This window comes from Phalaenopsis equestris, unplaced genomic scaffold (assembly GCF_001263595.1).
Source record: "Phalaenopsis equestris unplaced genomic scaffold, ASM126359v1 Scaffold000333, whole genome shotgun sequence".
NCBI classification, from domain to species: Eukaryota; Viridiplantae; Streptophyta; class Magnoliopsida; order Asparagales; family Orchidaceae; genus Phalaenopsis; species Phalaenopsis equestris.
The window spans coordinates 797,685-812,901 of NW_018164775.1; the positions used below are offsets into that span (position 1 = coordinate 797,685).

The 15,217-nt window shown below is 34.6% G+C and overlaps 1 long non-coding RNA gene across 2 annotated transcripts in view; it reads right to left on the minus strand.

Annotated features, from left to right (window-relative positions):
• Window positions 1–11,312: 11,312 nt before the first annotated feature.
• The window catches only part of LOC110025833, a 16,847-nt gene continuing 12,942 nt past the window's right edge, over window positions 11,313–15,217 (minus strand). For both annotated transcript variants that reach the window (XR_002294157.1, XR_002294156.1), the window contains exons 4-5: window positions 11,796–11,961; window positions 11,313–11,471 (exon numbers count right to left, since the gene is read on the minus strand). This is a non-coding gene — a long non-coding RNA (uncharacterized LOC110025833). The remainder of the gene's footprint in view (window positions 11,472–11,795; window positions 11,962–15,217) is intronic.

The window sequence follows — 15,217 nt, forward strand, 5'->3', positions numbered from 1 at the left end:
GATCGATGCCTAATGTTGCTACGTCTGAGGCCCGACATAATTATGCTGGGGGCACTGTCTGGCCACATAGTCACACCGGTCAAGGGACATAGAGCGCTTTAGGGATGCTTTGGTGTGGTCATGCCCAATATATGCGTGCTCACGCTACTGGTTAGATGTGGCCACACCAGAATTAGGTGTGGCCATGCCAGACCCCATAAAATTTTGGCTTTCGGAAAAGTTTGTCAAAGGAGTTTCGAGCCTCGTAGGAATCTCCAAAGTCTCAGATATGAGCAGTTACAATCTTATGACCTCAGTAAAGGTCGCGAACACGTCTAGAAATAGCTCAAAAAGGTGAATCATACACTTGTCGCTTAGAACGATAGTTCTAATCATGAATTGTGTCTGTCTAAACCTTAAACTTAAGGCACAAACACGTATGGAGCAAACCCATCAACAATCTATGTCACGAGAATATTTGTATCAGCCAGAAACAACCTCGTGCCACAGGAGTGAACATCATGGCGGAGGATACCCGTGGCGATGCTGATTTGACTACAATCGACTCGGAGTATGGCCATGATGGTATAAAACCCAACTATAGCGTTGTGTTACTTAATAACGAGGTTTTGCTATGTTGCATCAAAAAAGTGGATGTCAATACCGACCATAGCCGTGAAGGCCATTGTTGCAGCCACAAGTACTAAATAGGGTCATGGTGTTAGAATTGGTTTCTTTAGCAGTTTCTGCCAAGAGATTTATCTTCTTGCTGCAGATAAGGGAGTACATATCGTTGAGCTTAATTGGTTTTGACTTGGTTCAGATTGTTGTTTTGAAGGATTGGTAAGATGTGGACAAACCATTGATAATGTGAAGGATAATGTCTTATTCATCAATATGTAATCCAACTCCTTTGATGTTGTCAACTAGGGATTTAATTGTCAATAGGTATTGGCACAGAGTTTGGTTTTCATGGAGATATGGTGGAGTTCATTTTGAACTTGAAATAAACAACATCAATTAGTTGATTGCAAGCGAGATTGAAGAGTTTTTCGAATGTCATTGGTGGATTCATGGTTAAGAATGTAGGGCAAAATAGTGGGGATATAGTGGAGTAAAATGCTATGAAGAAGTTTTGATTTATGAGCTGTCATCAGTGAAAGTTACGATTGGGAATGGATTGGCCATTAAAAGTTGTGATTTTGGATGTATGACAACTAGTGGTTCCATGAAGGAATCCCTCAATTCTGTTGGCTTTGAAGGGCTTGTAAATTTGAGGTTTCACGTTGGCTAATTATCTGTGGTTAATTGGAAATTAACTATGGCTTTTATGTTGAACATAAAAAAACTTGAGAGATGTGGGGATGAGGATTTCGGTCATGTCGAATGACCCGTTGGCAGCTTCCTGAATGGTTTGTGCGGAATTCACCTACATTGGCAATAGAGGAGAGGAGAGGAGAGGAGGGAAAGAGCGGAGACAATTTAGCGCTTTTAAAGAATATAAAGAACCTTGATCCTCTTCTTTGACTCTCTAATACCATGTTATACTTCTATGGCAATTGAGTATAGGTTGTTGTATTGAATATGCACAGATAGAATGACTATAGGTGAGAAGCTACTCACTAATAAATAGAAAGAAAAAGTAATTGTGTGATGTCCCCTTAACTCTATTAAAGTAAATGTATGTATGTATAGAATGAGAAATAGAGTATTCTAGAGAATGGTAGTGGTCCCCAACACAATTGGTTATTAGCAGAGATAAAGGAGGCTAGAATTCCTTTTAGCTATCTATGTGTATTGGTTTGTTGTATACATGGATAAGACGTAAGGATCCTTATACCTTAGGGGCCTCGGAGACCCATGAAGCAAGCAATGCCTATCTTCCACAAGTAATTTCTTGTGGATTGGGAATGAGAGAGTAAATGACACAAACTCTAGCAACACATCCACCATTTCCTTATATATCTTCCTTCTAAAATAGGATTTCCCTCATACTTTATGAGCTCGCGAATAATACGATATAAATCTAGATCAAGATAAGATGATTGAATGTTATATTGATAAAAAATTGAAAAAAAAAATATGTTGATTCCATTCATGATTTCATTTGTTAAAAAAAGCGAGGTAATTTGATGCGAACATGAGTTGTTATCACATTAAATCGTTGTTTAACACGTTAATAATCATGTATGGTAGGATGGCAACATGCCAAATTCTCCATCATCATCTCAACTGTCATCATATGCTCAGCCATATGTGGCATCCTATACTTTAGTTACATGACAGTGATTAGTGATATTTAATATAAAATAGCTTAATTTACAAATGTTCGGCAGATAATAGTAAAATTATGAAAGAGACTGATGCACAATTTCATAATTTCATCATGACTTATTTTCAAAAAATAAAATAAAATATTTTAAAATTTTAAATAAACAAGCAAAAATTGAATTAATATCAAGGTGGTTATATATAAGGTATGAAATTATGATAGAGGATTCAAATTTGGTTCATACCATGTTAAGTACATACTAATGACTTAACCTTAGGATGCATTACACATCACATCGAGTACTATTACAATCATATTTGTACTATAATTAAGCAAAGTATGAATCACATTCAAACTAATTTTAAACAATGTCTGATCATATTCAAATAATTAACATTTGAATCATGCTCGAGCACATTTGACAAGGTTTGATCATAACTTGAGTAATGCTCAAATATATTCAAATCTTTTTATGAATTGACTCATTTTTAATGATTTGATAGGCATGCAAATATTTATTATAATCATGTTGATGCGTGCAAGAGATTTAACGGTAGTAGAGCGGTTAATTAACGTCCTAGCATTGCATGAGAATCTAACACACACTCAGCTAATAAAAAATGATGGGCAGAAACAACATAAGATGTTTACGTAGTAAAGTCTAAAAGGGAAAAAATCACGAGGTCTGGTCTAGTTGAAGGATTCACTAAAAATTGGTGCTTACAGACACAACCATTGACCGACAGGTGGGAAAAGGGCTACACAAATGGTGGTCTAATAGTGGCGACAACTCAATGACAACGGTTAGACATCAATGGTATGGCAACAATAGCGGTCAGACAACTGTGGTCTGATGACAACATGGTGGTCTGATAGTGGCGGCAAACAAACAGTGATGGCAGTGCAACAATGTTCCGCAGTGGCGATGTCTTAAGAGCGATGGTTGTGCAGAGGTGACATGGGTACGACAGTGGCGACCACTAGTGTTAACGGTGGCCTGATAGTGGTGGAGCTCAATAATTCTCTTCTTTAAACTTTCTCTTTCAGGTCCATACCCCCTCATAAAAAGAGTGGAGTTTATTTTATAGATTTTATGAGTAGCATCTTATCTAAATATTGTATGAATATGTAACACTCCATCGGATGACCTAAAGTGAACCCTTCGATTGGATAATATTTTATGAGCATTTAAGTAACTTAATGATGTCATAATTAAGTGATCTTAGGCTCGTTGGATTTGACTCGCCGAGACTCGTTGGATTCGACTCGCTGAGAAACTCAATTTGACCATGAACTCACCAAATTTAGGAGAAAATATTCCGTTCAGACACTGCACGTCCGAACAGTCAAGCACCGACGGCAACGTCGCCATACACGTCATCGACGGGAGACATGACCGCCAATGGTTGGTCGTCTGGACGTTCGGATGAAATATTTTTTTCTAGATTTAGAGATCATTAGTCTCCTAAAATTTATTTCAAAACTTTCAACTATACTTTAAGTGCAAACTTTCAACTATACTTTAAGTGCATGATCTGAGGCCACGTGAACTCGGGTCGGATTGTTTTTTGTGTCATTTGGTTCGTCTCCCTAAGACCCTTTCACTCGATCATAAATCAGAGTGTAGTCCTTTTCAAACTTAATTTATTAAGCTTTCAAGCAACATTACATTGAGATTCGAGCAGATAAACATAATTTTTTAGGGACATATCAATTAATAAATAATATGACAAGATATTAGTTTTATCATTATGAAGTGCTAGAACACTCACCTAAAACATAGAAGAGCAACCATGTTGCAATATAACTATTATAGCTGTATTATATTTTTCCAAAATTGTTATCTGCATTTTTATTATGATTGCACATTGTTCCTTCAAATTTTTACTTATATTGTGTTAAAATTATTCTAATTAAACATTATTGTGGCTGCATACTAAGAAATTCTCAACGTTAGAGAAATCCTATGTCTTAGCCCAATATAACTTTCAACACACACTTATAAAGAAGCTAGGGAAAATCAAATTTACTTTAGATAGGGAAGACCCCTAAATAGAGAAAAAATCACGAGGCCTAAGTTTAATCAACATTATATACTAGAATATTGAAAGTACAAAGATCATTTCTTCTCTTGAATTAGGAAAGAAGATATAACAAAAATTCAGGATCATAATTTTACAATAGGATTTTGACAACAATTATAACTATGCTACAAGAATCGTAATATGTGACAATAAGTGCTCGGCTTCAGCTAAGAAAGTCATATTTGGTGGATCTAACATCCGTAGGTGGTTGTAACAATTGTTAGTTGCCGTGAATGCTTATTTTTGGTGGTCTGTGATAAACTCTAGTGGTCAACCTCAATCTCAAGTGACCGACGACAATGATCGAGACTTCAAGAGTTAAATTTTAGTAGTTAGCTCATTTTCTTCTCCTCACCTCCCCCTTCAAGTTAAGAATGAGGACATATTTATAGTTTTAGAAGATGATTTCAATAAATTTAGCTAAAATCTCAAAATACTTTATCAAATGATCCACATTAAATTGAAATTTTCTTAGAATTTGAGATAGAATATAATTTAATTAAATTATTTCCACTACAATTACAATATTAGACATTTAGTAAATAAGATTTACATACATCAGACTTAATTACTATATTGTTACCTATCTAACACCCAAACTTTAATTTTTACATATATGCAATTTTATTTATGCATCAAAATGTATATTGGATTTCTTATAAGTTAAGAAGTGACATTTTTGATGTAATATGAAAATTCTCTGTAATATAAATGGCTAAACTAATTCTAGGTATGAGTAGGGGTGTAAACGAGCAGAACACGAGCGAGCCTTGTTAAAAAATATCACTGTTCTTGTTCGACTCCTTTATATTTCGATCACATAAAAGTGTGTTTGTGTTTGGCTCGTTTGTTGTTTAGCGAGCCGAACACAAGTTGTTTGCGAACAAAGAGTCATTTTGACAACCGTAATTGTGTAGCCGTAAGATGTTAAAGGTTGGGGTAAGATTTAAATTATATTATTTATATTAAAACAATCATTAAAATATAATTTAATATTTTTTATTTTATTTTTTATTTAATAATTTTAATTGATTATAAATATTTGTAGCCTTGTAACCAATTAAGTTTTTTTAAAATTACAACTCATCAATATATATATATATATAATATGATGAGTACTATTTTGAGCCAAAATGAGCCGAATACGAACGAACAAACTTTTGTTCTTATTCGATATATATTTGATGAGTACTATTTCGAGCCAAAACAAGTCGAATACGAACGAACAAACTTTTGTTCGTATTTGGCTCATTTATATATCGAGGACAAAAAAAAGTTCGTGTTCGGCTCATTTAGCGAACAATCAAACACAAGCTTCTAAACGAGCTGAACACGAGCTGTTTGCGAACAACGAGTCATTTTGACAGCCCCAAGTATGTGTGGTATGCATGTAAATACCACTTTTACAAACATATATTATAAAATTACCAGAAGCCATCAAAATATCCTAACAATTTTTTTTTTCATCTTCCACAGCCAATGGTTAATCCCATGTCAAATTTGCATCCATATTACATCATGTTGCCAGACATCAACACTTCTTTACACAATGTATGCTTCATCGGTTACCATAAAATAAATACACTTTACACATTTAATAATTAATATACAAAATGTGCTCAATATAAAGGATATAATTTACCATCACCACTTGCTTTTTAAGTAAAAATGATGTGGAAAACCTACTTGATGTAAATAAATAAAAGGAAAAGGAAGATTTACATACATATCACTTAATTCATATGAATTTATATATCTAACACATAAACTCGTACATATATATATATCTCACCTTATCATACAGATAAAAAATATATTTCACTTTTAAAAATTAACGTAGTGATTATTTTAATGTGATATGAAAGATTAAGCGGTATAAATGTAAAATATAAAATTAAGTGTAAGGGTCAGTTTGGGGTAGCTTAAAAATATGACGGTGTTTTTTAAAACACGGCCTCGTTTGCTTGGTTAGCGAGTTTTGATAGTGTTTTTAAAAACAACGTTTTACAGTTAAACTAAACGCGGACTATGGCATTACCCTGCGTATCGCGTTCGCACACCAGCTTTTACGCCCATGCTCTCGTCGTTAACCCCCATCGGCGCCCTAGATTTTCCATCGACCGTGCCTAGCCGCCGCTTCTATATCGCCGAGAAGCTGCTCTACTCTAGTAAAAAAATTCTTCCTCCCTCCTCTCCTCCCTCCCCTCCCCTCATTGCCGTAAAACCTAAGCGCAAGGGTAATGTTGTTTATGATGATCTGTGGCAATCTTGACTACTTATCTTGCAATTGACATTCTGGCATGATCGTGGCTTTTTCTCGTTTAGATGATTGTCTTGGATCCCTAAACCCTAAACTATTGTTTAGATGATCGTGGCTTGTTCTGGTTTAGATGACTGCCTTGGCTTTTTTTTTTTTTTTTTTTTTTTTTTTTTGATCTTTTATGTTTTAAAATAAGAAATAAAAACCCATTTTGTATCTACGCGTTTCTGTTTCAGCCGATTAAGTTGGCGATGGTTGACAGTGTTGGCTAGGTCTGTTTGTCTTGCAGATGGGTCACAAAGTTGCTGTACAATCATCTTCTTACTCAGGACTTCATTTTTTATGCCTTGCTAATTTCATATACTTTTATCTCAATGGGATTCTATCCAATCCATATATATTCACATATCTGCTACTTCAAATGGTAATTCCTTGTACATAAATCAATTTCCTCACAAATGAAGGATTAATTTTGATGAGTTTTGAAAAAATGGGAGTAAAATTTCAGTTTCTAGATGCGTAAATGCATGAACATCTAATTCATATATACATATGCAGGTGTATGAAAATTCTTAATTATCTTGTTTTCTTATAACTTGAAATATAGATGGGTTTATTTTGTATAAATTTGTGATATCTTTGGAGTAATGTGAAATATAGGTGTTTCAGTTAAAGTTTATGTTAGGGCCCGTTTCGGGCAGCTTATAAGTGCGGCGGCGTTTTCAAAAACACCGCCGTTGTGTTTGTTTAACGCGTTTTATCAACTTATCAAAAAACGGCGTTTTGCATTTGTGAAAAACGCCGCCCGTGGAAGGGAGGCCGCGATCTGCGTTTCGTTCCCCTCCATTTACTCCGCTGCCCTCGTTCGCTAGCATTTCCTTCCCCTCGTTCGTTCGTATCCTCTGCCTGCCGCTCCTCGTTCTTCTTCGGTCACTGAACTGCTCCTCCCTTCGAAGAATCAAAGCTTGCCGCTGGCCACCTGGCTGAGAAGCTTACCCCCTCCACCTCCGGCGAATCGAACTACAATACCTCCACCGTTGTCATCGAAGAGTCCTTTCGCACGGATCTCTTGACCCCCTCGCTTCTGCTCTGCCTCCACTCGCGATCCCTTCTCTTCCGCGACGAAACTGCGATGACAACGAAGGGATCCCTCGTTACAGAGACCGCCGAAACGCCCATCTTTCTCATCCTTCCGTACCTCTCCGACCGAGGTAAGTATCGTGCCCTACCTCCTCTTCGTTGCACTTCGTTCCGTTTCATTCCTCTTCATTTGTCCTGAAATATCCTAATCAGATCCGTGTTTCATTCCGCATCTTCTTTGTTAGGATTTGGCTCTACAGCCTACAATTTGATTTTCTTTGTTTTTGATGGTTTCTAGCATAGGAATTTTGTAGTTTATATGTAAATCACTCTGTATTCAAATACGAATATATACATATATATATAGAGAGAGAGAGAGAGAGTTTAGAGATAATTGAATTTATTCAAGTATAATACCAAACTTCGAGGCAGCTCATCAATCCACTTTCAATGATCCTTACACTAATACATTTTCTGTTAAGAATGGTTGTAGAGTTGGGGAGTTGTTACAAATACATTTTCTGGAAAATTTGAAGGATGTTACAGGGGCTCGCACTGAAAAAATTTTATTTTTATTAGAGGGTCGTTGATTTGCTTAATGCTTTATTCATTTGTGGATGCATATCTTACAGTAATAGATAACCCAAAATTGTTGTCCTGCTACGTTGGTTTTTTGTATTAGTAGATTCTGAATAAGGTGCACCATGGCCATGCTTGCGTTTAGATGGTTGTTGGAAATCAAAGTTGATTCTGCATTGGGATGGCTGATGCAAAAAGAGGCAAAATAGAAGTTTAATGGCTTCATCTCTTTGTTTTCTCTTGAAAGATTTGGAAATGAATGAGCTGCAGTTATGAATTTCATTTTGGTATTATCGTGTGTATGGAGTGATTATGAATAAGGGCAGAATACACAAACTAAACAACTTATTCAGAACAGGGGCAGAATATTCATTTATCCAGAATCAGCTGTTTTCCAAACTCACAAACCAAACAGCCAACCAACTTATCTAGATCAGCTGTTCATCAGCAGATTATCAGGATAAGCTGCTTATCAGCATAAGCTGGATAAGCTGCAGCTGCCCCAAACAGACCCTTAGATTCCAGTTTATCGGTAGGATGGGAAAAGTGAAGTTCTTTGAGTGGTTGTGGTTAACTCTTTCATTGGTATCGCAAATGACTGATATTTTGTCTTGCCTTAGCCTCTTTATACTCTAATAATGTTGATGTATTAAGGATTAATTGTTTATCTTCTAGCAATCCTAGTACATTCTTTATACAATATTAGTTATTCTTTTCAATTTCCACGATCTTTATTATTCCATCTAATTTTTTGGTTGACGTTTTCTCTCTTGAATAGTATTAATTTCATGATAGCATGTTTATTGCACAGTCAAAATGAGTGAAACTAAAGAGGTCAGATCATCAGTCATGTGGGATAGAGAGGTGGAAACATGGACCAGACGTCTGCGGCTTCTTCAGGTGGGCTGACAACCCTTCAAATTCTACGTTATCCCAATCGGACAAGGTTGCACGGGGTTCGACGGCCACAATAAGTCAAGCAATGGTTATGGCCAATCTGTTTTATTGATTGTAATAGGATTGGACGGCCAATGTTTTTTATGTTAAATGAAGCTTAAAATGGTTATGGTCAATATTTTTTATCGGTTGGAATGAGGTTGCTGATAGTTGGACACTACTACATTTAGTTTTTTTAACTTTTTTCTTTACTTTTTAAGTCTATTGATTTTATTGTCCATGAATCCCTCCCTCCCCGCTCTATGCATGTGAGTGTCCAATTCCCCTCTTTGTGATTGGGAAATGAGTAAATTTTTCTTCTATGAATTCATCAATTTTTATTTTTATCCCCCCTATATGGTTGCATTAAGAAGGTTGGCAAATTTATAAATAGCAATTTTTTGGTGGTTCGTATATGTCGAATGAGTCTGAAGTGGGTTAATTGATTCTGAAAGAGCTAAGAAGTAGATATTGCAATTTTTGTTGATAACATTACAACTTTTGTGTGTCAGATTTTTCATTTAACTAAAAAAATTTACAAATCAGCTGTTTACAAAACATACAAACCAAACAACTAAACAACTTATGCAGAATAGAGACATATTAGTCATTTATTCAGAATCAGTTGTTTTTCAAACGCACAAACCAAACTGTCAGTCAGTTTATTCAGATCAGCTACTTATCAGCAGATTATCAAGATAAATAGTTTATTACCATAATGTGGATAAGTTGCATCTGCCCCAAACAAACTCTAAGACATGCAATCACATAAGAATTGAGTTGTATTAAAGTAATTGCCGCTATTAGAAAACAATTAGCTTCCCACAGTTAATTTTTCTGTTTTATACAAAGTCAGTCATACATAGGCTTCTGTCATTAGATGAAGGGTCTGTTTGGGGTAGCTTTAGCTTATTGAATAATTTGTTGATAAACTGATTAAAAATAATCTACTAATAAGCTAGGTAGAATAGCTATTACAAATTTTTATTTTTATGGAAAAATTAGACCGCAGCCTGAAAGCTACCACCGCACCTAGATCGGTGCGGTGTGAAATCGTTATTTACAACGTTTCGTTTCGAAAACGCACAAACTATCAAAACATAATTTACCCAATCAAAACAAGTATATTTTCAAAACGTCGCCGCACTAAATAAACTGCTCGTACGTTTGAAAGTTCAATTTCTATAAAATTGTTTCATACAAGCAGCAGCGTGGAAGCTACCGTTACCACTAATTTGAAAAACTGCCGGTTGAATATTGAGTACTACTTTTTTTTTTTTTGTGCGTGTAAATATAAATATCTATATTAAAAGCTAAGAATAAATCAAGTGGACAAGTTGGCTGAGATTTTCAATTTTTTATTGAGCATCAATTTTTAAAAGATAAAATTCTATTATTAATTATTGAGCACTCCGTTTATTTTCTAATAATAGATTTTCAAAATTTTTAATTTATTTTAAGATGTATCTTCAAATAAATTAAAAAATTTAAATGAGCACCAATTTTTAAAAATTTGAAAATCTAATTTAAAATATTGAGTGCTTAGTTTTCTTTAATAATAAATTTTAATTTTTTTTAATTTATTTTAAGATGCATTGCATTGATCTTAAAATAAATTAAAAAATTGAAATGAGAACCAATTTTTAAATATTTGAAAATCTATATTAAATATTGAGCACATGTTTTCCTTTTAATGATAGATTTTAAAATTTTTAATTTTTTTAAGATGTATTGCATTGATCTTAAAATAAATCAAAATTAAAATTTTATCAAGACTTAGGGTCCGTTTGGGGCAGCTTATAAGTGCGGGCGGCGTTTTCAAAACGCCGTCATACCGTTTGGTTCGCGCTTTTCGCCAACTTATCAGAAACTGCGTTTGAGTTTTTATACTAAACGCAGGCCGCGGGCCGACCCCTGCGGCCGGCCCACGGGCCGCGTTTCAGGATAAGCAGCTTATCCTGAAACACACAAGTTGCCCCAAACCATATACATAGCACCGTGCCATGGCAAGGAATACAATTACACACGTGTTAGCAATCCTCGCAGGAAGAGCCAAGGACAAATGAGACATACAACCGACAACTCAACTGTCTACCCACTTGTCACCTGGACTCAGAGAGAGAGAGAGAGAGAGAGAGAGAGAGAGAGAGAGAGAGAGAGAGAGAGGAAAATCATTACTGTCCCAAACCCTAAAACTCTAGAAAACTATTGTATAGAACTTTACATCTCCACAAGAAAGCGAAGTGATTAATCTCCGGATTAGCAGATTCAGCTCCTACCTCTGCATGAGACGGAAATCAGAATAAGGATGGTACTAAACATTTAGGGACATTTACATACATGCCATGGAATTCTTATGTATTTATTTATCTAACACCAAAACTTTCATATTTACATGCATACCACTCAAATCTTTCACATCATATCAAAATCACCATCTTTGTATGTGAAATACACCTTTTCATGCATTGGTTTATGGCACTAGGGTGTTATAAATGTAACTGTTAAACTTTGGGTGTTAGATATGTCCTTACACAAAAATTGCGTGGTATGTTTGACATTTAATATAAACGGAGCAAAAGAATGCAATATTGCATGAACATACATTTACAACGAAAATGTATAGTTGACAAAGCTCTTATTCCCCACTGTTCCGCTCCTAACAAAATGAGAACTTCGAGAGAGCAAGATTAAAAATCTGGTTTTGATTGACCATCTTTCCAGCCCTTATTAAGCAAATCATAATTGATCGATGCGAGCTGGGAGAGATTCTGGATCAACAAATATATATACACAATGAGTTAATTCTGGATTGAATTTTATTTACAAAGCAGAACAAATTTTAAAAAATAATGAGTTGCAGTAAACCAAAACTTCCAAGTCCATACGCTACATTTTGATTACATTGCATAGCTGGCTCAGAAAAGGCTCAATTGCCCGAAAAAGTTGAGTTTAGCAGAAAAGATAAGTACCGAGGAATGAGAAAGAAAAACGACATAAATTGAGCTATGACTGTTGATGATGAAGCCCGATAATACTTCCTCGATAAGAACACATTTCTTCGAATTGAGCTACAATTTATTCTTTTTTATGGCATACAGGGTCTACTACTAAGTGAATATGGTGATCTACTTTTGTCTTGTCATAGATTAGAATATCAGCGAAGTATACCACAACAAACTTATAAAAAAAAATGCTTCAATACTTACATCATTAGGTATACATAAGGTGCTTAATATGTAACACAATTCAAATGACATTACTTGCCATTCATGAAATCCTTCCATCTTGAATGTAGTCTTCCATTAGACACTTGCATTGTACAAAATTGAGGATAGAAGGTTAAGTTTGTAAAAGATGCGGAGCCCTCCCAATTTATCAAGGATAACCTCGAGTCTAAGAATGAAAAATTTGTATTTAACATGCTCCAAACGACATTTTTCTTAGGAGCCAACAAACACGCACAATGCAAGAATTGAGGGTTGCTATGATCAGTTGTTTGGCCAACAAGTCATCAAAAATATTTTGAAGTGTCTCATGATTTTTTGGACTCATGCCGTGATATTAAAAATTAAGTAGGCTAGATCTGGAAATTAGATCAATATTGTGCTGCACATCTCAGTGGAGTTTGTCCGGTTTGGAATATCTATCATTTAAAAGCTCAAAAACTCATTCAGCACTTGTTCAATCTCAGGTGAGTAATTGAAGGAACGTTGTATTGTGCATTTAATTATCAACCACAAGCATGACAATTTTGCCATGCTATTCCTTTTAACCATGAGAAATTCACTGTCAGGAAAGTTCATTGCAGCACAGGGAAGGAAGTAATTTTCTTATCCTACCATTGGAATGAGTAACTATACCCTTTTCCTTTATGCGAGGCATTGATGCCGTATTGCAAAGGCCGATCAAGAAGAATGTGACATGCATTGTAACAGAACTCTCGCCCATCAAGATATTGTCCACTTTCGCCTAATGGCCTTCCAATTTTGTCCAATTGGTGAAACTTCTCAAGAGGTCACCCATCCAAGAAGTGCTCCAGCACGAGCACACTTAACTTTGGAGTGTCTGATGAAATTACCACTAGTACACCAAAAGGCGCTCCGATGTTAAAGAATTCCTTCATTCTACTTGGGGGTTTCACACGCATCCATATCTACAACATCACTAGTAATTTCTCTTTGGCGAATTTTTTCAATGAAAAGGTTTACTCAACACATTTTATAGATGACACCTTGAAATCCCCTTATAATCCACCCTATTTTTTTATGAAAAGAGAGATTCTCAGTACGTAAGTTGAGAAATTTCATAATATGGCTTCGCTCGGAACTTGAAATTTTCCAAGACAGAAACAAACGTTTGGATGAAGATAATCAAAATTTTTTAATTTTATTTTCTATAACTAACATTCAATCATCCCAAAATAAGTGTAAAAGCCACTACAAATTTAAAAAATTAAATTAAACAAATGATAAATCTACCTTAAGAAATGTTGTCCATGCCTTACATAGAGATTCTCTTCTATATCATTCATCTTTACACAAAAGCTTAACTGTGAAAAGAAAATTTATAAAAATGAGCTCCAAAAGCCAACGAGGCTTGAAATTTTCCAGGACAGGAATAGATGGTCCGAATGGTGATAATCACAATTTTATATTTTTATTTTTTATTATTAAAATTTAATCATCCCAAAATAATGAAAGAGCCACAACTACTATAAATTAAATGTCTTAACTCGGGTTGTCCACGCCTTAATATAGATATTATCTTCTCTATTATTCAACTTTACAGAAAAGCTTAACCTTAAAAAGTAAATTTAGAACAATAGTGAGCTACAAAAGCCAGTAAGTACACCTACTATTATATAATAGTAACGTAACAATAATAATAAAAAAAAATAATATACATGTTTGACATAATTACTATAAATCAATAGAAAAGCATTAGACGATTTACTTTTTAATATATGATAGTTCAGGGCAGTTCAAAACACCCAATGTGTTTTACCATATTAATAACATATATATATCATTTTATATCTATACATCTATCATGTGAGCATCATCTAAAACTTGTACTTGTAGGTACCTCAAACATCAATAACATGTTTCATTTATATGCACGGGAGTCTTAGATTTCCCCGCTAGGAGTGTAAACGAATCGAGCTTGAGCAAGCCCACTATTTGTTCATGTTCGGCTTAGTTCAAATTTTTTTATGGCTATAAATAGGCTTGTGTTCGAAATGGTTCATGAATATTTATGTTAGGCTCGATATATTCGAAATAAGCTCAAAAAAGGTGTTCAACCCGATCAAACCAACAAGAGATATGGGCTGTAAATTTTCAAAGTACTCTCCATTTAAACATATACACAACACTAAGAAATAAATCATTCACGATGTGGAATTAAATAAAGAAGGCGGGGGTAGGTCTGTAAATGAGTCAATGCACTCGATGAACAACTCAATCTCGACTCAATTAAGACTCAATCATGTTCGTTCAAATTAGTAAATAAATAAGTTTGAACAAATTTTTTAAAACTTCAATCTTAAATAAACTAAACATGAATCGCATGTGTAAAAATGCTAGTGACATTTGCACCCATGCTACCCAATTCGTATGCAATTACATATCTAATACCTAAATTTTGTTTTTTATATTTATATAAAATAAATTTTTTATATCATATCAAAGATGTCACTATTTTAACTTTTTATGTGTTGTCTATTTATTATTGAAATAATTGGAGCCAAAACGAACCAAACACGATCGAACAAAAGTTTGAATGTGTATGGATTGTTTACAAATTGAGCTCAAAATTTTCTTTTGTGTTTGACTCACTTGCTTAAAGAATGAATCGAACACAAGTTGATTGTCAACGGTGAGTTTTTTTTACAGCATTATCCCCTGCTAGTACCATAAAAGGTGAACATCATAGTCAAAATGCACATGCAAATATAATATATATTTCATCTCATTCATATGCTCATCTCAGTCAATTATATATATATATATATATATATCCATA